The sequence below is a fragment of the Python bivittatus genome, unplaced genomic scaffold (assembly GCF_059951505.1).
Source record: "Python bivittatus isolate LINGU-HERP-01145 unplaced genomic scaffold, Pbiv_v1 ctg000050_np1212, whole genome shotgun sequence".
Classification (NCBI taxonomy): domain Eukaryota; kingdom Metazoa; phylum Chordata; class Lepidosauria; order Squamata; family Pythonidae; genus Python; species Python bivittatus.
In genome coordinates, this window is record NW_028277033.1 from 2,826,037 (window position 1) to 2,853,491 (window position 27,455).

Consider the following 27,455-nt stretch of genomic DNA (forward strand, 5'->3'; position numbering starts at 1 on the left):
ACAAATCCAGGAACAGTTCAGTTACTTTATTAGCTTACACCTATTAGACAGAATCTCACCAGACTAACTCTAACCCCCAACAACAGCAACTATAACCTTGAATCCCTTAGAGAGGGGCCAGTCTCCTTCTCTTAACTTTCACATGCTCCAGCTGGAGGCTGAGGAGATGCTTGGAATGCCTCTCCCCCTCCCTGTAACCTTGAAGCTCCATTCCAAGATCCTCCTCGTTCATGCCTTCCATCACATCTTCATTATCTAACATAGTGACAACCTAAACACTGTAGTTTGGACAGCTTATATTAAAATAATGGAGGTCTTAATGGTCTTTATAAGGGCTGATAGGATTGGTGACAGATGGGACAAGGCATCTTGAAGCCTTCACCTTCCTTCTATCAAGGCTCAAAGTCAGTGTTTATATCATGCTGGATAAGATTTTCTCTAATTAGCTTATCATGAAATGTTTGGTAAGTTCCAGTATTAGAAGTCTGTTATGAATTCATTTGCCATGGAATCAAGTAAAGAACGTTCAGTCCACTTTATGAAGGTTGCACAACGGAATCTCTAAACAACATATTGTTTTATAGGTGCTTACAGATAATTTATGGGCACGTTTCTTGTACTAGTCTGAGACTGCAATAAAATGAGTGACATATTGCTAAACAACATTATTGGTCTCACCAAGAAAGTCTAAACCAGAAACAAAACATGAATGACCCGGTTTGAGTGAACACCCATATTACAAAAAAAGGCATGCATAGTCAAACAAGAATAAGGTAGTGATTATGTTGCATCTTTGTGCTGTAAAATCCTGGTTTAGCATCAGGTTGCCTGAAAAAAATCTTCTCCCATACTCCTCTAGGACCTAAGATCTTCTGATATCTTCCTGCTTAAAAAAAAAGCCAAGACAGGTAGTGGTACTGTAGAGATTATTTTCACAGGTAACCTGTCTGTAAAACATTGTATTGCCCCTATAAAGGATCTATATTATTGTCTTTTCAATGTCACCTTTTTATTGTGCATTCAGAATTTTGCCCCGTTTATCTCTGCTGCTTGCTTTGTTTGGTGTCAGATGGATTCCATTTTGTCCATATTTGGTGGTCATTGTTTTACTCCCATTTCTTATAGTTTAAGTTATATTTAATTTGCATACTCTCCAGACAGGTTGAGAAATATTTAATAAATGTATTTTTGAAAAAAGACAAATTAGTATCCCAATTTGGTTGCTTACTGTTACTCTTTTATGCAGTGACGGATACTGGATTATTTGTAGAATTTGAAGATGATTGTGTACAACCCTGTGTTTCTGTACAGCTATACATGTATACATACATACATATATGTATGTATGTATGTATGTATATTATGTATACATGCCACATGTTTGCTTTTTAGTTATGTGTTTCATATAATAATTTAATAAAGAATGGTTTGGACATTCCATGCACTAACATATGTCAATTTAATCAGACAATAAACATAGGCATTTTAAGTTGTGCGTAATGGTAAAACAATATAATGAGCTATAGCTATATTTTTGCCATAATTTCTGATGTTTTTACTTTTGTCACTGATACGCATATGGCATTTCACTCATCAGAGATAGACTTCCACTATTATTATACATTTGGTAATATAATGCTCATTCTGGTGTACAGTGTGTCTAAATTGGGTCATTTCTTTTAGGGCTAGAGCAGTTTCCTTGAAAGTACAGGTAGTCCTCACTTAATCACCATTTGTTTAGTGATTGTCTGATGTTATGATGGTGCCAAAAAAAGTTACTTACGACCAGTGGCCAAAGTTACGACCATCGCAGCATCTCCGTGGTCACGTGATTGCAATCTGAGCACTTGGCAACCAGCTCACACTTATGATGGTTGCAGTGTCCCGGGGTCACGTGATCACCATTTGTGACCTTCCCAGCCAGCTTCCGGCAAGCAAAATCAATGGGGAACACGTGATTCGCTTGGTGATCATGTGATTCTCTTAACAATTGCGGTGATTTGCTTAACAACCACCACAAAAAAAGGTCGTAAAATCAGGTGTGGTCACATGATGCTTTCCTTAACGATCGCCCAGCTTAACAACCAATTTTCCAGTCCCTGTTGTTGTTAAGCAAGGTCTACCTGTATTGTAAACCATGGTGTGCACTGATGTGTGACCCTGAAAATGACCTTCACAATAATTTTTAGGATGACATTCGCCAATATCATTTTTGTCTCCCTATAGAAAATTGATCTGGCAAAGGTATCTGCTTTTAAAATGCCAATACTGATAGAAATTTTTTTAAAAGATGTCATTGTAACTCATGTATAATTAAGAAGTATGGTCATGTCTCTATTTATGATCATAACTTTGTAAATAATAATCTGATTTGGACATTCCATGCATCACATTAAAGGAAATGAATCAGCTAACAAACTTGTAGTCGCCTTGCAACAGCTGTGTATGATGGCTAAAATTACATAGCAGTCCAGAGCCTTTTTTTACATAATTTACAATGATTTCATTGTCTGAGCTCTTTTCTGAAGTTGACCCATCAATAATAGATTTTCACTGTTAAGTAATATTTGATAGCATAGATCCTTACATTTATATATGAGCATTTGTATGCTATGTCCAAATTGCTTAATTATTTTCATAACGGTTATAATTCCCTCAAAGTTACCCAAGACCAAGCCATATGACACTTGGAAATAATTTCCTGGTTTGGCATTCACTCGTAACATGATAAAGAAATCATGTGCTGTACAATTGATGGAGTGGGGCGGCTGCTTTCAGGGCCCAGGGTCTGTGATTCTTTTTCTAAAGATCTTTGTGGAAGTTTGGCTGGTTTACTGCATTGAAGCATGTGAGCAGATGCAAAAATTGCTCTGCTTTGATATCACAAGGTTATATTTCCATGTGGTGTTCTTAACAAGGACACTTTTTAGCAATCTATCTGTCTCTGTCAAGTGTTGACTTGAAAGCCAAAGCTATTCAGGCATGAAACTCTGTTAAATACTCCATTTTTTGGAACTCATAGGCAACAAGAAAATATTCTATAATAAACTTCCCTAATCTGGTCCCCTCTGGATGTGTTGGACTTCAACTGCCCTTATGCCAAGCTAGCATGCTACCGGTTATGCTGGATAAGGATGACAGAAGTAGAAGTCCATCATAAATGGAAGTTATTAGATTGGATGCAACTGTTGTATAAGCTGCCAAGAGGCTCTACTGCACTGGGGAGAAAGTCATCTATAGTTCCTATCCCTGCAAAGGACAGGTAACTCAACACAGCCTGCCTGTAGCCATATGTCCTGAAGATATGATGGCTAAGAGTTGCTATAACCCCCAGCCAACATGTTCATTGGTGATGCTGGTTATAAAGTTGGGATTTCTCTGCCAACACAGCTCAAAGGCACTGGTTTGGTCCTGTATAGCTTCAGATTTTGCTTGAGTCTGGACAGGCGGGGCTCCCAGATTCCCCAGCATTCACCTCTTTCCAATTATCTCGTCCAGCAACAGTAAAAAAATTACAGCTAGTCGTAAAAAGCTTCATCCTCATATTCAACGATCAAAAGTGCTGCTGACTGAATTGGTTATTCATATATTTCAGGCTGTAAAAATGTACTTCTTTTTAACCAAGCAAGCTAGATAGACCAACCTACTCAGTACAGGACAGATAGGATTTCAAAAATTTACACCAACAGGATGTCCACATTGTCTTGTTATGAATCCCTACCACCACTGCCTTCAAAATGTTATCTATCCATTTTCATTTTTGCAACAGCCATGACAGCTCTGTCATTTCACCAGCGCCTCAAAATTTTTCTTTCTGTTGTCAGTCAGCATATAACAGTCACAAAACCTTGACAGTCGTGATTGATGGGAAAAAACGAAGAAGAGGAAAAAGGTGCTGAAGTTGTGTCTAAAACAATAATTTTCTATTTTTATTGTTATGTGCAGAACTTTTGTTGGAAAATGGCCTATGTGTTGTATCTTAGACATATGCCTCTGGGGAATTGTATTGATTATAAGAAAAATTGTTACAGATAAGCAGGCTGTTCTTAGCTCCATTGGCATTTCAGCTACGCTGATTGCTTTAAGATTCACTGGTTTCAACAGGAAAGATTTTAAGAATGTATATATATTATGCTCATTTGACAAGGAAATGCAAGAACTCTATGATAATTGGAATGACAGCCTCTGTGTTGCATCTGTGCATTATTTTTTACTTGCATGTCCAAGAAGCAAAATGTGTGAGGCACTTCTCACTGTTCCATTGAAACAAGTTCCATTAAGACTTGCTGTCCCTTAACTCTGGCTGAATCATGCCCCATGCTTTTTGCATGTCTTGAATTGAGTATTTAAGTTGATTGTTGGACACTATAGAAGACCTACAGTGGTTGTATAATTTTTTTTTTTTTAGTTGCGGGGGGACTATTGAGAGAAGGCTATCCAACCACCTTTCCCCTTATGGGACCTGACGCTCAAATGTCAAAAGAAAGGGGAAGGCAAGTGTTTCCCACAATGGAGAAATCTCATAAATAAACTATCAAGACAAATCTTGGTTATGATTCTCTTTAGAATTTTTATTGTTAGAGGAAAAGAGTAATATCTAGACTTTGGATATCTGTTCCTATAGCATGCTAGGAACAGGTAAAACACTTGTTCCAGTGTAATGCTGTATCTCTTTTGCTCTTGTAGTGAATCATAGCTCTCTTACATACACATGTAATCCAATTTATATACAGTATTTCTGAATGCTAACTTTCTGTTAGCAGCTTAAAAAATGCAGTGGGTATATGTGTGTGATATATTGGTAAGTAACAAAAGTGAACACAAAAATACATTAAGAGACCTGCATGCAAATTTTTCCATTTTTTGTAAAAAAGCCCAGTTGAGAAACTGAATGAAACTGGATAGTATCCACCAACATTTATCACTCTGTACTTAATAAGGATGCTTGCTCTTCATTAAATGGAAGCTCCTTTTCTTATTTTATTGGCCCTTTTGCAAACCTTGGGGTTTCTTCCAGTCTACTGATACCTCCTCCTTGTTCAGGAATGCTGGCATTTTGGTTGTATTAGATTATCAAACAACTGAGTTCCCTGTAATGGTTTATGACAAGGGAGGCTGGATAAACACAAGCATTGCATTGTTTCATTGCGTATCATCTTATTTTCTATTCCTTTCCAAACGTACAGTCAATCAACAATCTGTGGTCATGGATTCTTCTGTAGAAGGTCCCGTCCCCCAATTTTTGGGGGGGTATGTGTTAAATATTCTCTGACAGTTTGGTGTGGTGGTTAAGGCATCAGGCTAGAAACCAGTTCTTCCAAGCAAGGCTATTGATACGTCTTCCCTGGACTTGGTGGGGCCTCATAAGTCCAGGCACTGTTATGATATGAAGCCCAAGAAGCCTGAATTAAAAATAGAAAAGATGATGCTGATAATAATCACTGCAGTTGGCATTTTATGAGCTGTTCAATAGGTTAATGCAACATTTTGGAACTATATAGTCAGTACTTACAAGCACAGAGACACATTTATATCAAAGGGGTGCCAGCCTGCTTGGCAGTTATATCAGAAATAACAGATTGCATTATTCTTTGTTGAACTTAATGTTTCCTCTTCCTAGATATCCATCTAGGAAGGTGAAAGAAAAGCTAGTACCTTATTCTAATAGTAACATTTTGATTAATTTCTGCTAAGTTCCACAAATCCTAATTCTGACCCTTTGATGGGGCTTCATCTTAATATTTCATTAAGTTTGCAAAGCAAAGGTAATCTTCTTAATATGTTGATTCACTTTCTAATTCATCCAGAGAGGAACTGAAGAATTGAAGCAAGCTATGGAAGATCAACTTCCTTGGTGTTTACCCCAAGCCATGCCTTGACAGCCCAGGAAAAGAATAGAAATACTTTTCATCTTGTAGATTTCAAGGTATAAGAAGACATAGATAACTTTCAGGGAAGGGTCATCCCTTTTCATGAGTCTTCTTATGAATATCTCACTTAGGCTAGAAAGGGGATTAGTGTCCATTGCGGTCTCTTCCAATAAGAACTATGCTGTGATGATTGGAAATGTTCTCCAGGATTTTAGGATTTAGAGTAGGCCTGCACAACATTTTTCAGGTCCCACTCCCAGATACACTGGTGTATCTCAGCCAGAACTGATGAAAACTGATCTCAGAGTGGAAGTGAAAAGACAGTGCAACTGGCTTGGAGTCAACAATCAGAGTATTTGGTCCTACCTCAGTCTGGAGTCCTACGCTATCATTAATTCTCCTTGCTGTTTCCAGTGCTGTCTTGAAGCATCCTTTGGTGAGGATTGGATTCAGTGGGGCAGATAGTAGGTGAGTGGCCCAAGTAGCTAAAGTAGTTGTCTGCTTATTCCCTTGGAAAGCCAGCCCAAAGAGGAGAACAGAACACGATTCCTGGCAAACTTGTTAAGCTGCTCTCTGTTGGAGGAACATGAGAGTTGTGCACACCTTGGAGCTTTCTAAGGATGCCATCTGTCCCAAACCTAAATCCAGCATACGTATCATTCACACACATTTATGCAATTAGGTTGGAGAAAGCCATGGTTTTAGATACAGTAGCTAAAGTTACAGTCATTGTGCCCTTTTCCAATCTGTCCTTTTCATACAGTTTTTTTCTACACAGTTATAGGAGCGTTCTCACATCGGGACTTTGTAATTTAGGGTGCAGTCATGAGAGAGAATAATTAGGATGTTCCCTTGAACAGACGGAACTTTGTATAGAACATTGTGCTTTGGTGAGAATGTAGCAGAAGCGAAGGATGCAGTATTAGATGCTGAAATCAGTGTCAGGAAAATTGCTCTCTCCCCCTTTCCTCTAAAAGTTTCTAGGTATTCTAGATGTGGAGATACCTGAAAGCCCGTAGAGATGTCAGAGCTCAAGATTTCAAGCTATGGCTTGGTCCTCAGTTGAAATTATGTGCATGTGCCTTAAGAGATTTGTTGATAAAATCTGCATGTGAGAAAATGCCCATGAGAAAATATCACAGCAGTCCGTAGTGGTGCCATTTCTCTATTAAGATGTTTGCTCCATCCATCCTTAGCTTGCTGAACTTAAAAACTATGGTTCATTCAGCTGCTCTATTTATTGATTTTATGCTACATTATGGGTCTGATGTAGGTAATCAGCTACAATATTTAACTTGGGACAGGAAGCTAAATCACAAATAAAAGTTAAGTCTGTATTGGAAGACAAAAGCAAGATAATTCTAAATGTAAAGGCCTTAACATTTGTACAGAGGAAAAGAGTTAACTTAGTCCAAATACATTTATCTAATAATGTACAATTGCGGATGCAATTTTTTCTTGGGAAACTTGTGCAATCGCAAATTCAATATTATACTGGTCCAACTGCAGAGTTTTGTTTTTGTTTTGCTTTTTATAATTGTGGAGAGGAAAGAGAATGATGGAAAAAAATGTGTTCTCCCTCAGAGCCAAGGCAATGTATTTACTTCAGGTTTTATTAAATGAGTTATAAATTTTCCCAGCAATTTACTTATAGCTCAAGAGGCTTAATTTGCATGTGTTGCCTTTTACAATATGCTTTTGGTAATGTTGCAGATGCTTCTTCCTTAGCTTCAGTAAACAACAGGCAGTTGGCCAGGTTTTGACTGAACATTTGCCAACTCATGGAAATATTAGTTAACACTTTAATATCCAGACTTTGACATTTCCATTGTTCTGTCCAAAATCATATGAAGAAGCTGCAGGCTTCACAAACACAGTAGAAGACTTATTTGAAAGAAGCTCACCTAGGTAAATGTTTTTCACATTTTAAACTTAATTGGGGTGGGGTGGGGGGAATTGATGGTGCTTTCAAACTGCATCTGATGATTTGGTTGAATCACAGTTTTCATAATGGACAAAAGAGTTCCAATTTCTAGCCTGTAGGGTTGTAAAATACATGATAAATGCCAGGTGGAATCTTACAAGCCACTAAAAAGGGCGAACTGACTGAAATTTCCAGGGCAAGCAAAAAAGGTCAAATAGCCCTTTGCTCCTTTCCAAGATGATTAAGAAATAGAAGCCCGTAAAAGGTAAAGTAAGCGAACAATATGCAAAGTTGCTTAATATTCAAACACAACAGACATTGCAAAACTCAACTGTTTGGGGCCCATCTTACATATAGTCTTGATCTGCAGATTTTTTTTCTAAACAGTTGAAATGTTAGCCTATCTAGTCTCAGCAATTAGTAGTACATTCAGATAATAAGTTAAAAGTAGAAACAAACACAGGATTAAGCTTGAATCTCTCTTTCCCCATTCTCCCAATTTGTCTCCCATGAAATAGGAGTTTTCTGTGAGCATCTGAATTTAAATTTTGAAGAGAAAGTAATTTCAGGACAGTCAGTCTGTCATTTTGTTCCCATTAGTCTACCAAAGAACTTACTTGATATTTCAATATGATCTTCAAAGAACATTTAACCTCTGGTGAATAACGTCACTCAGATGCATTTGGAGTTGGAGTTCAACTGGACAAGTCGAGGGGTTGGACACTAGGTCCTGTGTGATTAGCTGAGATGAATTTGAGCTGTAACTCCTGAGGAGGTAGATAGGATCTTCAGGGCTTCTAAACCAGCTACGTGTTTATTAAATCCATACCCCACAGCCTGTTGTGGTTGCATAGATGCAGTAGTATCTGCTTCATTGAGGGAGGGGTTAGTTTTCTCTGCATTGCAAAAGGTGGTGGTGTGCCCCCTTCTCAGGAAGCCATGACTGGACCCAACGGTTCTGGACAATTGTTGTCCAGTCTCCAACCTTCCCATGTTTGGATGCAGACTAAGCTGAGCGGATCCCAAATGGTGTCCAGCTTGGGATCACCCCCAAAACTTCCTTTCTAATATTGCCAGAATTTTCAATGGATCCTCAAAACTTTTTTTTGCTGATATTTAGCACCAGGTTGAAGTCCTTCCATTCCAGTGTATAACACTCGTGCTGAACAGAGAGACCTGAGAAGCATGGGGTGAAGATAAGGAACTAGTTGTCCCTAAAGATGAGAACTGGTATAGGGTTTTTAACCCTCCAAATCTTGATTGCAAATTCACTTGCACTAGTCTTTAGCAAGTCAGCCTATTTCAGGAGGCACAATATTTATCTAGTTTACACGGTTGCTTCAAGGTATTACTGTATTCTTTTGAAAATGGATGCTTTACAAATAAATGGAACTTAGTGGCTGAATTATTAATAGTAATGGACATATAACTGTACATGCAGTGGAAGAAGGCTGCTTGCATTGCAAAGAGGCAGTGGAGCATTGATTAAAAACTAAGCCTTGTGACTAAATTCAAGGCCAAGTTTGACTGTTCCCCAGTCACTAAAAACATCCATGGCTGATGTGACAAAGCAGAACAAAGGGATAGCATAAATATGTCCTTATGAACTGCAAAGAAGTTTTCCTGTTGTTATTTGTGTATTCAGTATATTATTCCATTTGAGGTGTTCTGCTTCCCCCTCCAGTGTACTGTAGCATTTTCCTTTTGCATTTCGTTACTGCCTCCTCCAATGTTTCAAAATGTGAGCTAGCCGAGTGCTGAAATTAAATAAAATGAAGATGGTAGACCAGCCAGTCATTTTTCATATCCAGTCTGGCTCTCAGCTTCCTTGGGCTCATTTCATCAAACTGTCACTTCCACAAGGTTCTCCATTTGTGAGAAGGGTCTGCCTTGCATACCTTGAAGGCCTAAGTAAGAAATATAGGAGGTAACGTATAAGGAAAATGCTTCTGTATAATTTTTAATTTTTCCTCCAGGCAGAAAGGAGTGTAATACTCCAAAAGAGTTAGCTCATCCTTTGGTTTCAGATACAGTGGTGGAAAGCGAAGTATGGGAGGGCACTTTGGCTGACTATTGAGCCAGAATGGACTTTCTTTCAGCCCTCTGTGATTCTTGCTCTTATCCCGATGATTTGATATAGATGCATTGTTAATACGTGTACTCTGCTACTCACAGATTGCAACTTGGCTGGAGTCCTACTTAGGAGGTGAATAATTGAACATAGCAATCCAAAGAGGATATCCTCCAAAGGAGCCCTCAGTTGCCCTTTGTGATGAAGCTGTGGGCTTGGAGGGAGAGGGAAGGACTGAGAAAATCCTTGTATCACTTGGAAATTACAAACAGGCTCAATGCTGTTAGGTTTTTCTAAATCCACAGCTGGGCTGGGCACAGCTTGGGAAGGGTACTTCTGCTCATGGAGGTGTAAACTCTGTCTGAATATGCTCAGGGGACACTAGTTGGCAGAAACCCTACTATGGTTCAAAGTCCCAGACCAAAAATCCTACTTCTGCCCTCTGGAAAATCTCCCAAGATCCGGATAGCCATTGATATAGGGATTTTTTTAAATCAATCAATATTATTAAATGTGATCTTCTAAAAGATCATATTTTGGGGTTTTGTGGCAGCCTGTTTCCAGTCTTTGCGACAAAGAGCACAAGGCGATTCTGACTTGGAAGGATCTTGAAGTCTTGGTCTTCACCAAAAGGATTCTGTACAAATTAACACAGAAGGATCCTTTTGTGCAGTGCTGACTTTGCTGATTTATTTTTCCTTGGTACATTGGCAAGTGTTAATCATTTAGCCAAACTAGCCATAGAATTCCTATGTGGATTTGTAATCCAAGGTTCATAGTTTAGGGTTATGTGTTAACCAGGTAATGACACATTCAAGAAATATGGTGAAAAGAAACCGTTAGCGAACCCTTCTATTGTAATTCTGGCTTATAGCTTAGCATTATATATGTAAACCTAGCCATTCTGGGGTTATTCAGTAACCATGGATAAATTAGGCTCAGTTTCTTGTTTAGTTCACAGGCATGGATTAAATCTAAGATACTATATACTTTAAGGCAGGGTTCCTCAACCTCAGTAACCTTAAGATCAGTGGACTTCAACTCCCAGAATTCTCCAGCCAGCCATGCTGGCTGGGGAATTCTGGGAGTTGAAGTCTACCCATCTTAAAGTTGCTGAGGTCGAGGAACCCTGCTTTAAGGATTAAATCCACTTGCAAGCCATTTCAGTGAAATGAACAATGAGTCTGTTTGCACTCAAGGGATTTTTCTTCAGTGTTTTTCTAAACTATAATATTTCCATGACAATTCCTCTTTAAAGCACCACGGACTCCTTGCTCTTTCACTGTAGCAGGCTAATATGCCTTGCCTTCTGGAAACCATTTCTGTGAGCCTGTGAGGTGTTAGTTTATTCTGGACAAACAGAGACTTGGAAGTTATCTAGGGAGACTGAAAGTTGTACGAAGGAAGCAGTGGACCCTCTCAGCCATAGCTGGAGATGCTAAGGCAAAGATGGACAAAAGGGGTGTACTGGTAGATCTCTGGTAATTTACAATCAGTAGCAAGGGGTTCTGCTTCCCAATGCTTTGACAAAAGCAACAAGGAAGCAGTTTTTCTGCTCTTTTAATTATGCTGCTCAAAGGGAAACAAAGATGTGTTAAGAAAGAACTATAAACTCAGTTTGTAGAAAGTCTGTGGGCTGACTTGGTTCTGAGAAGCACATCTTTTACACCAGGGGTCCCCAACCCCCGGGCCACGGACTGGTCCTGGTCCATGGCCTGTTAGGAACTGGGCCGCACAGCAGGAGGTGAGCGGCAGGTGAGCGAGCGAAGCTTTGTCTGTATTTACAGTCGCTCCCTGTCGCTCGCATTACCGCCTGAGCTCCGCCTCCTGTCAGATCAGTGGCGGCATTAGATTCTCATAGGAGCGCGAACCCTACTGTGAACTGCACATGTGAGGGATCTAGGTTGTGCACTCCTTATGAGAATCTAATGCCTGATGATCTGAGGTGGAGCTGAGGCAGTGATGCTAGCGCTGGGGAGCGGCTGCAAATACAGATTATTCTTAGCAGAGAGGTTTGACTGCACAGAGACCATAATAAATCAATTGCTTGCAGACTCATATCAAAACCCTATCATGTAATGCACTTGAATCATCTGAAACCCCCCCCCCCCCGCTCCGTGGAAAAGTTGTCTTCCACGAAAGTGGTCCCTGGTGCCAAAAAGGTTGGGGACTGCTGTTTTACACCATCTAGAACTGATCCATCTCAGTATTTTTTGTTTTGTATTTATTTATCTATTTGTTTAATGGGCAACTCTAGGAAGCCTGAAGTCAGCCCACCCTTGTCTAAGTTTGTCCTGGGGACTTCCTGGGCTGGGGCTGACCTCAGGGTAGTCAGGTCTCAGCATCTTTTTCAGGCACAAGAGAAAATAGAGGTGTGAACTATCTTTGTCAGATGAAGCCCTTGGAATCATCAGGTCTGGTGTAAGTATTTTTGAAAGCTTGACATTTGGTGGCAACATATTAAAAAGAGCAGTATTGCTGTATTGACTGATCCCAGAGGAAGTATTTGTATTACTACCAAGAGAATTAAATGGACCTGACTCTGAAGTCACAAAATTCTCACAAGGTTGACCTGGGTTGAATCTTGAGTGTTCTGCCCAGTTATAAGAACAGAAAGCCGAGATTTGAAGGTAGAAACATATAACTCTCAAGCAGATTTGGGTAGAGGAAGATGAACTTGCCCCTTTTTTCTGTTTTTCTTCCAACAGTGAGGTAGGTCCTTCTCTGTCAGCCTTACTCTCTACATTCTCAGATAGGCCACTGCTTTTGTTCACTTTACATACTGGATACTAAAGATATATCTTGATTATTTGCCTTATGTCTTTTAAGGAATCCATGCGAGAACCCAGATGCAATTCTTTGCCTTATAGCTTCCATCCCTCAAGCTTAGTTGCATCATGAAATGTTTATGTCATATATTTCTAAGGCTTGCATGAAGGAAATCTCCTATTTCCATTGAGAATCACCACAGCTATCAACAGCAGGTTAGATTATGATAATTCTCCAGTGGTATCATAATGTCATTCTAGGAGTTTTGGTTTTCTCAGTGATAGTTAGTGATTTGGTACATTCTCTGGTACATTCTGGTAAAGAAGAAAAAATATGATATCGATATGATTTAATATTTTGGACATTTTGTATTAAAAAGGAGACAAATGGCATAATATTGTGTTAGCAAACAAACATGAGTCAGAATACTAGGATTCACCTTACTTTCTTGAAAAACATTACAAAATTATAAGGGCTGTAAATTTAGAACTCTGATTAAAGTCATAACATACTAACATATTGATTAAGATTCAAGCCTACTCAAGCACGTTTTACAAGGAAAACAAGCATTATATGAAATTCTGTTGAGTTTATTGGAGTTTTATTGAATTTGAAAAAATAAGATCAACCAAGCATTGTCAAAGATGCTAAAAAGAAGGATTAATGATGAATTGGAAGTATATTAAAATTTACAGAAGAAAGTTAGGAGGACAGAATTTCTGTGCCAAAAAATGGGGGGGGGGGAGGGAGAAGAAAACAAATACACCAACAACCTCCCCCCAAACATAAAATAACCAAATGGAGGTGTTAAAGGAATATGAGAATGATTCACGTATCATACCAACAATGCCTATGGTGCCTTATGCAGTAATAACATCAAATAAAAATGAACTGTCAGTCCTGAAGGACTTCCAATCTAAATTTAACACAGGGAGACAGAAGGAAAAGGAGGTGAAAGTAACCAGGAGGGAAAAAAAATACTTTTAATATAATTGGCAAAAATAGCACAGAGTTAGTTCTGAATAAATGTGTTATTTATTTATTTTTTTAAATTAAGATGGATTTGATTTTGAAGCCAGCAAGCAAAAAAGTATCTGAGTATGTGCAGCAAAGAAATCGAAAGTGCTTGGAAGATGCTCACCCCCATTTCTCTTCTAGCTTCCTTTTTTCCCATTCCCTCTGCCCTGCTCCCCTTGTGCTCTTCTCATTTTGACTTATAATGCAATGCTCTGGTGAATGACCAAGGTTTAAGCATTCATTTAAGATTACCATGTAGAAGAAATGTAGGATACTTTCATTAATTGGATTAGGGTTATATGTGTTTCATTTAAAAGCTGGTGATCACTAATGGAATGACCTTGAAGTCATTATCTGTTAAGAAGCCCCAGACAAGATCGTCCTTTATGTTCTAGCTGTCATTTCTTGAAAGCACAATATTTATATGGAATATTGTGTCCATGCTGTATATGGATTTATTGAGATTTGTAATCCATCCAACTCTCATTTAAGAAGTTACGACAACATGGAAGAAAAAGTGCTTGCTTGTTTGAGTTCTCTTCTATTTACTTAATCTCACACATGCACACACAGCGAGGTCCAGCCCTAACGTGAGCATTTTGAAATTCCACTAACACAGTAAATTACCGTTGCCTAGATTGTGCCCAATATTTATAATGGGTATATAAATCCACAGTCAATTAAATACAAGTACAGTAGAGTCTCGTTTAACTGACCTTCACTTATCTGACATTCCGTCTTATCCGACGCCCCTAAAAAAACCCACCACAACACGCATAAATCGGCGCCGAGAAAAGTGTGCCGCTTGTTTGCGAGCGTGAGTGTACTCTTTCTTGTTGCTCCTGACAGTGCGGCGCCGCAACGCAAAAATCGATTGCAACAGGTGCAGCAGGCGTGCGTGTCTAGCCTATGACGTTTAATAGGCTTTTTCTTAATTCCTCCCTATTATCTGACATTTTCGCTTATCCGACGTTCTGCCAGCCCGTTTATGTCGGATAAGCGAGACTCTACTATAACTGAAATCCTGGTTTTGATTTTTTCCCATCTTCTCGCTGGTACTACAAATGGTGTCAGGATTTTTTTCTCATGTCCATCCATGAGCAGAAACAAAAGGTAAACAGAAATAGAACTAATTTTTTTCTGTTGGTACTTTATTTGTGAATTTATAAACTCCTTTGGTCAAGGTGACTCTAAGGTCATACAGAATATAATTATGGCTGAAAAGTTACAAGTAGTGCATTGTTTTGGGCTGTGAGAGCTCTACAGCACTTAAATGTGAAAGGCCTTCTAGATCAGCCCGATTTTTACAGGCTACCAGAAGGCCATGAGAGAGTGGGACTAAACCAGCCTAAAATTACTAAAAATTTACCTCCAAGATGTAGATTTTTGGAAGGATCCCTGCAGTCAAATTTCACAAATGACTTTTTTTTTTTTTAAATCAAATTGGAATTCCAAAATAAGTCTGAGATTCTTTGCTATACGTGGTTTGATGTTTCTTGAATGTGGCTTAGGAAATATTGTAGGCACGAAGGCTACCCATTTCTTGTATTAAAACAGGATGTATACATCTTCTGGGCCAAGGGATAGAAATGGCCTTTGACAAGGCCTGCACTATGAAAAGTAGTAGGTGCAGTCAAGCCAAAAAACAAGCTTGATTTGATATCATTGACATCTAAATGTAATTAAATGTAATTTGGTTGCTCTTCAGTCACGCATTTAATAATTTTCTCCTCCTGCCATATTGAAATTTATAATTTGGTAATAACTTCTGTATGCCTCAGAGTCTTCCTTAAGAACCTTATGCAGGATACCTTAGTCCTAAATATTTTTCAAGGAGTCAGTTCCAAAGAATTGTGAGCTGAAGGAAATAGCCATTAATAACATTCTGCAAAAAACTTTGCAGTTCCAACAGGAAATCACCATAGTTCTCATACTTCTGCTTATGTAAAGATTGTGTAAATTTTTACTTTGGGAGAAGAACCTATTCAAATTTTGTTTCCTTGACTTTAGACAATAATATACCGCAGGTTGTCAAAACTAGATTTGCGTGTATTGACTAGACTTCATTGTTTTCTGACAACCAAAGCAAGAGATGTGTCTGTGTATATACAATTTGGTAGGATCTTTGGGGTTTTACATCTCAAGTGCATCTATGAACTTCAGACTCAATCAAGGATGCCTGTGATGAAATTATGCTGATGCGGATAAGGAGGCCAAGAAGGTAGCAGGAATAAAGTAAACCCCTAGCGTAAATAGTTTCAGTTAAGAGGTGAGTGTAGGGTTGCTTACAGCCTAGCTTCTCTATACACTTCTGTACAATTCCTGATTGTAGGAACCTTGCTGAATGCATTTACAATCTCCCATGGGGTGCCACTGGAGCACTGAAAGAAGGAAGTTGCCCAGATCTGCATGAAATATAAGGCCTTTCAAGGAGGTTAGCCTGAATCTACAAAGGTTAAAAATGTGGTGAGGCAAGACCATACTTGCATGTCCTGCATTGAAGGACCCTCGAAAGCGACTAAGTGAGAAGAAAATAACAGAGGGGGAATTGAAGCTGGAATGGAAATAAGATTCATGAATTTACATGTGTATTCTCATTTTCATTTTACTATCATAACTCCAACTCCGCTGCATAGAACAGGGGTAGACAAAGGAACAATAGGGAGGTCCAAAATGCTCCATACTTGGAATAGCTCCTTTTATCCATGTTGTTTCAAGTGTTCCAGCACCCACAATTTCTCATTATTGTTTCATTCCTCCAGCCATGAAGACTTGGAGAGTACATTAGCTACTTCAGTAATAAGTACAGATGCCATCCCTGTTGCCATTGGCTGGAGATACTTGAATGAAAAAAAGGGATGGGAAAGAGGGAAAATCAAGTAAGCACCAAATCCAGAGCTGTTTGGTACATAAAGATTGTTCACTCTGTATGTCCACTGTTTATAAACTCTTGCTCTAGAGACTGTAATGTGATTCTGTTATCCTTGTTTGTTCTCTATCTGGTTGCTTTCTTTTCAGGCAAATTGCCAAATACAGAAATGTTCTCTGCATCGTGCATGACAGATGATGTTGCCAAATGCAAAAACGATGTTGTTTTGTTTGTTGAGATTTGCAATGAAATTATCAAATGGAAAAAGTGTTCAGTGTATTTATGTGCATGCACTGGACAGAAGACTAAAGCCAAAAGCCAAAAGCCAGAAAAGCTATGTTATGTGTTATGTTTGTGAGTGTATTGAAATGAAACTATTGCTGTTTCTTCTTTACAATACTCAATTCTTTGGCTCTTTTATGTTCTAAATTATTATTTTCGTTGCTTGCTGGGGGAATTCTATAAAAATATTTTAAAATTTGTCTGAAATATCCCCTCAGCAAATTTCTCTGTAAGTTGACTGGTAGTTAGTATTCACCACAATACTACTCTGTCTATTTTGGAGGACCCAGGGTAGGAAATAGGGGTTAAGCTTATTTCAAATTCCCACTGTCCTCTTGGGTAGAATACTTGAAATAGTTTCTGTTTTGTTCTGTTGAAATGTGGAACTCAAAGCTTTCTATGAAAATTCCCTCGTTATTTTGTTCCAGGAAGGAAACACAAATTTTCCTTGATGATGAGAGCCACTGGGGGCTAATCATTAAGGTTAACAATTAATAATAATAATAATAATAATAATAATAATAATAATAATAATAATAATAATAAAGATTAATGACAAGGACCAAAAGACCCAGGTTCAAGTATATCCTCAGCCGTGGAAACTCAGGCCGATGAGTCAGGTATTTTCTAGCAGCCCACCCTGCTTCACAGGCTTGTTATTGGGGATAAAATAAAGGGAAATCCTCATGTAAATCACCTTGAGCTCTTGAAAAAAAGTCTAGCAAATGAATGAGTGTATAGCAGATGTCTCAATTTGAGCCACCCTTGAATCTTAAGGTCAGATGATCCTCCTGCTTTCTCCATCCCCACTTCTGATAGGCCTTAACTCTGAGCACCTTATAATTCTGCACGTGTGATCATTGTTTAGATTTGTAAAACATCCTGGGTTTGTTCCCCTTGAATCCAAACTCTGTATATCTCAGTTATCACAAATAGTGTAATCTCTTGGATTTTTTTTTTTTTTTTGGTGAAATACATTTCCCCTCTTGGAGTTAATTCTGCACATTCATTAAGGTTTGGAGGCAGGTGAAATATTTCAGGTGAATCATCAGTTCTAATATTAAAAAAAAAGAGACTTCTACTGCGATGGATTAAGCTCTTGATTTACAGGAAGAGGTGTCTGTTAGGAAGATATACGTGCTTAGATTTACTATCAAGAATCTGTTTTTAATTTTAGAGATTGTTTACCCTTAACTACTGCATGTCAGGACTCAGAACAAATTTCTGCTTAGCATTTAATTTCAGATACTTGCCACAGTGGGCAATAAAAAATGGGCCCCTGGAATTTGTGGCATCATTATGAATCTTATCTTCTGGCAGGCCTGCAAGTAGTTTGTCTTTGAAATCTCCTTGGTCCTTGTTAACCCTGCTTTGACATGTAAGAGCTATCGTTTATTTATTGGACTTTGCCCATTTGTGAAAAAAGTACCAGAATTATTAATGGTTTAGTATCTATTAATGCATTACTTGGGTGGAATTCAAACTCCAGTATTTATGGTAAACCCTTTTATAATAAAACTTGCATAGAAATGGGGGAATGCTGATTCGTAATGTTGGAAAAGGTTTTGCGCCAGTGGAATGACTGTCTGTAAAATATGATCTTATCATATATATATATATATATATATATATATATATATATATATATATATATATATATATATGAAATAAGCACTCTGGGTATGACAGCAAATGATTAAGAATATTTGTATAGATAATAAAGACCAAATAACCTGATGCAATGAGAGATGTGTTCATTCTATTGCTGTTGAGAAGCTGGGATTTTTTAGAAAGACGATTTTTTAAAATTATTATTTTAAGATATAGAAGGGTACTATGATTCTAGGGAAGCAAGCAAAACTACTAGACACTGAGGTCGACCAAATGTAAAGTATGGGAGTAGTAAAGTGTGGAAAGGTAGAAACATGAGAAAGGAGGGGTGTATCATTTGGCTAAAATGGAACAAAGTGGAGGAGAAGAAGACCTCAAAGTGGAGGGGAAGAAGTGTGGATCCATGGACTACAGTTCACTCATGCAAACTCATGGACTCTAGTGTGTTTGAGTCTCATCTACTAGCTTAACTGAAGACATTAATAACTTGGGTAGAGACTTTGGGTCTTAGGACTGGTTTATGCATCAGCAGAAGGTGATGGTGGAAGATTGTTTTTTTTCCTTACTGCACCATGTTAAACAACATCTTTGGCAGTTACTGATGTCATCTAAAGTTAGTGGATATTGCAAGAGAGAGAGGGGGCTACATTAAAACAGTATCCAAGTATTTTGGGGCACTGCCTTTGCTATTACCACAGGTAGAATGAACCACAGTTTTCTTTTGCATAGATTCTTTTATATATTATGGAAGATTAGGAAGCATTACCTCTGTCCGCAGATCGATCTGTTTCTCTGTCTCCATCCATCCATCCTTCATTCCCATGGATCCACCTGTGTGTGAGAGTATTTGTATGTTGCTGTTTGACAAAAGGAAAAAAAAATGGTCTCCAAAGCAGCTCTCAATTTTAAACCACTACATATTAAAAAAAAAAGACACCAGCAGCAAGGGGAGTTGAAAGTGCAATAGTAATTAAAACTAGTAAATTCAGGAAAGTAGCATTCACAGTGTTTCATTCATCATAAAACCTGGCACCTTAATGGAAATAATATAGATGTTTAATGAATCTGTCTGGGGAGGTTATTCCAAGAAGGGAGCATTTTTCTGCACTTTTTCTATTCAAACCATCTCCTTATTATGGAAATAGGACAATACTTCAAATGTCTGGTTTCCAACCATTTAAGACTTTAAAGATCCAAGTCAGCACTTAGAAATACTGATGAGAGGCCTTCAAATGTTTGCATTTCAATGACTAACCTGAGGTTTCTGGCACCCTGACATTTCTGATTGCCCCTGATTTCAGGATATCATAGGAAGCAGTTCAGAGCCCCCTTACACACCATGGCTATTTTCACTCCCCAAACTCTCAGAGAGAGTTTCATGCTAGTCTTTCATCCTTGCCGCCCTCAACCTTCAAAGCTCAGACAATACCAGTGTGCCCTCCAGCTAATCAATAGTAGGGCTCACTGGCATCTAACACACACACAAACCCACACCTGCACACACACACAGTGTCTTTTGTTTGAAACTGAAAACTTTAGACCGCTTCCATTCACAGGAGCTGGAGAAACCATCAAACCATCATTATTCTATCAGTTTGTTAAAATAATAGAAATATACTGTTGAGTTACAGCAGCTTAACCCGTACTGAGTGGAAAATTAGCCCCAAAGGTTGGTGGCATGGTGAAGTGAGAATTCCTGTCAAAGGGAAAATAGGTCATCTCCAAGTTCTGCAGGGTCCTAGAACCTCTTGTGGAAAACCAGATTCAGCATTTCTCAATGCAGAAACAACAAAGTGGGATAAGATAGTGGCACAAACACAACGTAGAGGGGCTGTGAGAAGAACATGAATAACTGTGGACAAACCATCAGTCTATCAATGTCACAATTGGTATACCAGCATAATTTAGTAAAAGACGTGTGCCATAAAGTCTTCTTAAACATCTAAAGTAAAGGCTTATTCTACAATGTTCACACATTTTGAAGTTGCCCTTTAATGGAAGTACGACTCAGATTACAATGGTTTAATTACCTGCCCGCATTTTCTTCCTTATAGTACCATTGAATCACTTCATTCATTTCTCAGTGGGACTCTTAGACATCAAGTTATGTCATCCCCACTCTTGCCTCATTCTGCTAAATATATAGACCCAGCATTTGAGTGCTGTTATGGGATCTGCAACAGTACCTCTTCCATCTATATAGATAGGGTAATGTGAATGATGCTCTGGATGTTTGTGGAAGAGGAACTGCATTATGAGTCTGATGTGATTAGACAGTTCTTGGTTTACTCAATGTTATGAGAAGCAATAGCCGCTCCCATCTATATTGGATAATGGGGAAAAAAAATAGTGTATCATCTCTGTGTTCAAGGACTGCCTTTCGGGCCTAGAAGGCTTTGGATGCAGCTGTCAAGAGCTCATCTAGAAGTTACAGTCTTGTCTTTATTTAAGGCTATCCATGAAATTCTAGAGTGTTTATTGCAAGCCTCCACAAAGTCTTGTTGAGAGTAGGAAATTATTTGGGAGATGAGGGTAGGGAAGTGCATAAGGAACATATTTTTAACAGTGATCGGATGCCCAAATGAAGGTTATGAGTAGAGAATCTCTTCCTTCAGTCAAGGGAAAATAACAGCCAATAGCATTGGAAGGAAGATGTGAGATACAATTGGTAGAAGAAGACATGGATGATCAGTAAAAGAAATGGATGATCAGTAGAAGAAATGTTTTAAAAATAATTTAATTCTTCCTTTCATTCTAGTCATTCGTTTACACTCTTCACCATTTATTCTTCCTATGTTCCAAGTTGCCATTTTCCATAAGCCATAACTGTCACCAGATGGGTCTATAAATATTTTATTTATTTTACTTTGTTTATTTATCATATGTGTATAACCACCCATCTCACACAGTGACCCTTGACCTCTGCTGCCCATCATGATTTTGGTCAATCAGGGCTTTCACATAAAGCTTTTTAGGAAGATAAGAGAAGGTATAGAGCAAATTAACTAGCCTAAATTTTACCCATACAATGTGCAGTGTTCCCTACCATCTACCTACTAGGAACAGGATTGGTATATTTTGACATACTTGGGGCAGTATGCCAGAACCACAAATAAAGCCCAGTTTTACTATTTATCCTCATGGTAGTCTATGCAAGCTAGGATCTCTGTTCCAAATATGACCTTGCAAGCTAACATGTCCATACCCTACAACTGACATATACATAACACATGCTTAGGATGCAATTGATGAATCCATTTAATAAGAGTTAACTATATTTCATTTACTTTAATATTACTTAATACAACGTAACTTAACGTAACTAAAGTTGATGTCTAGAAGAACAGGTGTCCCCCTGCTCCTGGCCCTGCTTACTTTGGGCTCCATCCATTTCTCAGTGTATAATCCTCAACATGATTTATAGGGTTGAATGCAGCCTTTGACCCAAAAGGTTGCCCATCCTCTTCTCTCAAAGGTTTGCATAGGGAAATATTTCCCATTGTAGAATAGGATTCTGCTGTGATTACTTGGGGTGCAAAGGGATGAATCAGACTATGGCTTTTCATTCTTTGCTTCAGGAAAAAAAAAGAGAGAAAGGTGGGGGATAATAGAAAAAGCTTTTTTGTGTTCTTTTGGCTATCCTAAATGTTGAAGGTGCTTCAATCTAGCAATGTTGCAAATGTTATTTTAACAATCACTTTTTAAAAAATTCAGTATTAATCTTTAGAATACTCATCATGCCTCTGCCTACTCTGAACAATAGTAATCAGAATGTATTGCTCCTTTTACAAAGCCAAGAGTCCATCCATCACAAAGCATAAGCTATAGCTATATATCAAATTTCAGCATTAAAGTTACACAGTATTATCTTAGCATTAGGTTAACTGTGAAATAAAAATAAAAATTAATAAGCTGGAAAAAAGAAAAGACAAGGCATTCCTCATTTAAAACCCTTAACTGGAGCCAACCTTAATTGAAATGTCTTTTTTACTGAAATGTTAGCTTTAATTCAACTGAGGCTTCCACTTGAACGTCATTTTTATGAATGTCAAATAGTTCTGGAAATGCAAAAATGATCAGGTTTTATCATTCATGTGGTTCTAATTCTGACTTTCATAGGTTGTAGCCTAACCAAATGGTGTAAGAGACTGCTTGATTGTTGATCTTGAACCTTATCCTTCTTCAAAAGGAAAAAGATCTGGGCAGTTGAGGGTTTTATACAATGGGTTGTTGTTGTGTGTGTGTTGTATAAATCAGTGCAAGGAGAAAAGGGGGGAAAAATCTGATTTTCTGTTATCCTGAGGGATGCAGTTTCAAGCACATGGGGGTAGGAGGAATGAGAATATACATAGTCACTGAGAATACAGAAAGAAATCTCAATTCATTTCCTATGCAAATCTCCAGTGCATATCTTGGGATGTGCTGATTCCAAATTTGATGGATGCTGTTGAGAACAAGATTAGTTCCTTCCTTCTTGGGATAATAAGCCTTGAAGTGGAAGCTATGTTTGCACAGGGACCCCTCTCCTGCCATTACCAAAATAGCATTGCACATGATGTGGTGCTCTGACCACAGAGGTAGAAGAGTTATGTGTACATTTTTATATGAATTTGGCATTCATGTAGATGGTTCTCCTAACTGGTATGCAAACTGGAAATAACCACTGGTTATCTCCACTGGTGGACTCTTTTGGCACTCAAACATAGCCTTGGTGGGACTCAAAACTCTTTGATATGTGGATTAATGGGAGTTAAGATGCTCAAGTTGTTTTAAGGACTGGGGGGGGGGTTCCCCTGAAGCATATACCGTCTTCAGCAGAGTGTCTTTCTCAGGACCATGTTTGAGAGGGTTGAATTCGCTTGCCTGGCACTTCCTTCTCAAGCTGCTACAGATCCTTGAGCAGCCCCCCCCAAAAAACCCCATAACTCTCCCCTCATTTTAATTTAAGGAAATCAATATTGGGGAAAATTTTGTTGATGGATGTGTTCATCCTGTTAGAAAACTGTGAATACCTAAAGTCTAGCTTTGAATTGCTGGTTCTGTGAACTGTAACTTGAATGGCCTTTCTCACTGTTGGTAACATATAACTTGGAATGGCTGGGTTTCTCTTAAGGTGGTCATTTCTCTCCCTCGCTCTCTCTCTGTCTTTCCATCTGTTACAAAATGAGGCAGGGTAGCTGTAACTTCCGTCCCTGTTTCCCTTCCTTTTTTACCTCCTAAGATGGAGAAATTAGGAAATCAACTTTTACAGGATTACAGATGGATCTGCAGCAAAAATGATAATAGTGATGGGGAAAATATCCATGGTGGAGCAACTGCACAACCCATTTCCAACTGATCCTGCTAAACGTGGCTGGTGACGGGAGGATGAAAACCAAAACAGCCATAGAAATGGGGTGCCTAGAGAGACCCCATTGTTCTGGGGCTTCTCTAGGACTTTCTGTTGTTCTTAAGAGAAGCAAGCTTTCTTGATTATGCCAGTGAACCCAACTCCCAACCCAGTTAAAGGACACTGTGCAAATAGGGCTTCTGCATATTCTTAACTGTTTGCCATGGTGAATTCAGACTGTTGTTTTATTTTTCTTTTAGGCTCCTCATTTGTAAGAGCTGTATGGCAGACAAAACATGGTCCTCTTCTTATATTTAATTGAATACGGCTGATGTAGATGGGCAAGCATTTTTTGTAGCCTTTTTAACAGAAACTTTCCTGAATTTGTCAATTTCATTATTGCCAAGAGAGAAATGATTTGAGCTTCATAAGTGTGGGAAAAATTAATCCATCTCTAGACTAGGCTAGCTTGAGGATAAGGGGTGGTTATTTATGCATTTTAATATTATCCAGTGGGTCCATGAAAGTAAGAAAGATCTGAGTTGTGAATTTCTTCATTTAAAATGCAGGGCTAATCTATACAATGCATACTAAATAGTAAGTAGTCCATAGCAGCCTATGTGGTAGCAAATTGATTTTTTTTTAAAAAAAAAAAAAAGGAGAGAATTTATAAATCTAATATTTGGAGAAGAAACGTCTAAGACAGTGAATTGACTAGGATAGACTCTTCATACACCTACACTAAGCCAAGCAACAGTTTTATGTTTCATAATGTAATTGTATAGTTTAGGCAATTTCCCCACCCCGCCATCACAATGCTACAGCACTTTGAATGAAATAACAATGCAGTTTCTGATATATAAGGAATGAAATGTTGAACCATCTGACTATAGTTCTAGCATAGAATAGTAGGGGAGATCAAAGGTCATCTGATCCAACCCCCTGCTTGGTGTGGGATCTTCTGTGGCATCTCTGACAGATGACCATCTGCATGCTTTTGGTGCTCAGCATTTCATGCAACAGCCTGTCCTACTGGCTTACAGCCTGTACAGTTAAGATATTTCTCCTGATGTCTAGCCTCAGTCTGCTTCCTTGAAGTTTTAACCACTGGTTCTGGCCTCTGGAGCAATAGAAAATAAACCCACTTATGGAGTGGAGTTATATCATCACGAGATTCTTCTGACCTAAGGATAGAATCCTATTTTGTTTTGGGGAAACCTTTTGAAATCTGAGCATTACATTTCAACATCAATTTTGCAGACAGGATTGTTCTACCTATAAAGTGGTTTCGTAAAGGCACGGGGTGCTTTCTTTCTCCTCCCCCCCCGCCACTTTTCTTTTTTACCTTGCATTTTGTCCCTTTAGAAATTATCATGACGCATGTCAGGCGCTCTCACACAGAGGAAAAAAAGTCACATTCACTTCCAAGTTTCTGATTGTCTAAATAACACAGTAACTCAACGTACAGCTGTCTGGCATTTTGACAGTACAATAACCCATAATTCCTTCTGCCACTCAACACTTCAAGGTTAGCATTTTGTAGTTTGCTCTGAAGGAGCATTCATTTAAATTTTCAAGAGGCAAAATGTTGAAACGCTGCATTATCTCTCTCTCTGGATTTATTTTTATTTACTTTTCTGGTGTCCAATTTTTTTCTATTCTCCTACTATTTTTTTTCCTCTTAAGATGCCAGTCAAAGAGTTCTCCAAATTCACTTCATTAACTTTTATTTACAATGATAAATATTACATCCCCCAAATGTTTAAAAGATAAACCTAAAATAGGATGAGATGCATTCTATTCTGAAAGATAAGCCCAAAAAAGGAGGAGGGACTTAGAGCTTTGCCAAATGACCTTTATTTACTATTATGCTTGTGTTTATTTAACTGTGTTTTGTGAGCTTAAGGCAACATACAGCCCTTTGAGGAAGGATGGTCTAAGAGACATGGTCCATTGAAGACCTGAACCTGCATGTCCATGTTCCAAATCCAACATTTTATTAACTAGTGGCAATTCCTTAAAGGAGTTCCAAGTTTCTCCTCTATCTACTAGCATCACATTATCCATTTCCTCCAAGTCAAGTCCAGGTCCATGTAACATAGTACATATAGTAATAGTAGTAGACATAGTAGATATCTGGTAGAAACCGTAATGATGTTATATAGAAATGATATGAATGATGTAATTTGCATCAGTCACATGACGATGTAAATGACATACAGTATGTAATTTGCTTCATTTGTATGATATATATGAGGTTGCTTGTCCCTTGGGAAGAAATAAAGTGTCATGATGTCATCACGTAAATTATGCCACCAAAGTACTTGTGTTGGACATCATGATGCAAGTACATAATTGTGTCACTTGTGTGATAATGCCACATATTGTCCTTTTGACATGACTGTGGTTTGTTCTATGACAGCCACAGACAGACATTTTAAACTTCTAAATAATTTCATCCTGTTTTACCATTCTCAAGTTTGTTGTGAACCTTTGGGTGCTTAATAGCATCACCTGCCATTCATTTTCAGCAAATTTAACAATAGCTTCAAATCCTGGTTTATTAAGCCAGGATATGTAGGAGAGCAATGCACCCCCTTTCCTCCTGCTTTGGCTCTCTGCTCTTCAGGGAGCCACAGTAAATATAAGCTTCCTGTTACTGCAGACCAGGAATTAAAGATAACAGCTTCCAACCATGGCAGAATTCAGAGGAAAAAGGAAGCAAAATGTGTAAAAACAATGAAGCCCAAATTTAGGAAGCTTTATTCTGGACCAATTTCCTAAATGGCTATTAAGTCTATGTAGGAAACTTGCCAGCTATTTTATTTTATTTTATTTTATTTTATTTTATTTTATTTTATTTTATTTTATTTTATTTTTACCATTTATATGCCACTTTCCTATGTATTGGGCACCAGATGTTTTTTCCTGCTGTCAACATCTAGTTTTCCTTCTGCAGTCTTTTCTTCCTAATTTCTGGCAGAATATTCCATGCTATGGATTTTCATTTACTGGCTGAAGCAAAATTCAGAAAGAAGAGGAACATCTCAGTGGAAATTAAATTCACCAAATATACCCCTATTTCATCTTTTGTGTGCATGGTAGTTTGTTTCCTTTTGGGTTATGACAAATTTGCAGTTTATCCAACAAATTATTGTTTCCTTTCTTTGTTTTTCAAGAAGTCAGGCCATGACTGAACATATTCTGGGTTTCCTGTACATACAAACATGTGAAAGTCATACAAGCCTATCCTTCTGAAAAGCCATATCCAAGGGGTATCCCATAGATGAATCTGCCATCTGGAGTGAGGAAGCATTTTTCATTGTGTGGCTCTATTTTTGGACTGTTTTTTACAGGAGGCTTCTCTGGTGCCCACCTACATGTTCCTGATGTTAGATAAAGGCTTTTGTCATTTTTCCAGTTTAATAACCTAATTGTTATCATCCTCCTTCTCTTTTCATGAAGTGAAAGAAACTCTGCTATGTTCTGGATTTGAACACAATTTTAAACTGAGCTCATTAAGGCTCTAATCTGAAAGTGTCCTGTTCCCCATTCTAATAGGATCTTCCAATCAAACTGCTGGATTCATTTGATGCATCTGTTCAGATCAGAAATCTTCCAATTCAGTCAGCAGCTTGAAGGACTTTTCTCCATACCTTGTATTAGAACTGATGATTCAAAATAGATTGTGGGTGAATCACACAATCTTAGTG

At 38.3% G+C, this 27,455-nt stretch overlaps 1 protein-coding gene across 1 annotated transcript in view; it reads left to right on the plus strand.

Annotated features, from left to right (window-relative positions):
• The window catches only part of LRMDA (leucine rich melanocyte differentiation associated), an 821,041-nt gene that overhangs the window by 390,491 nt on the left and 403,095 nt on the right, over window positions 1–27,455 (plus strand). The gene's annotated exons all lie outside the window — the stretch shown is intronic.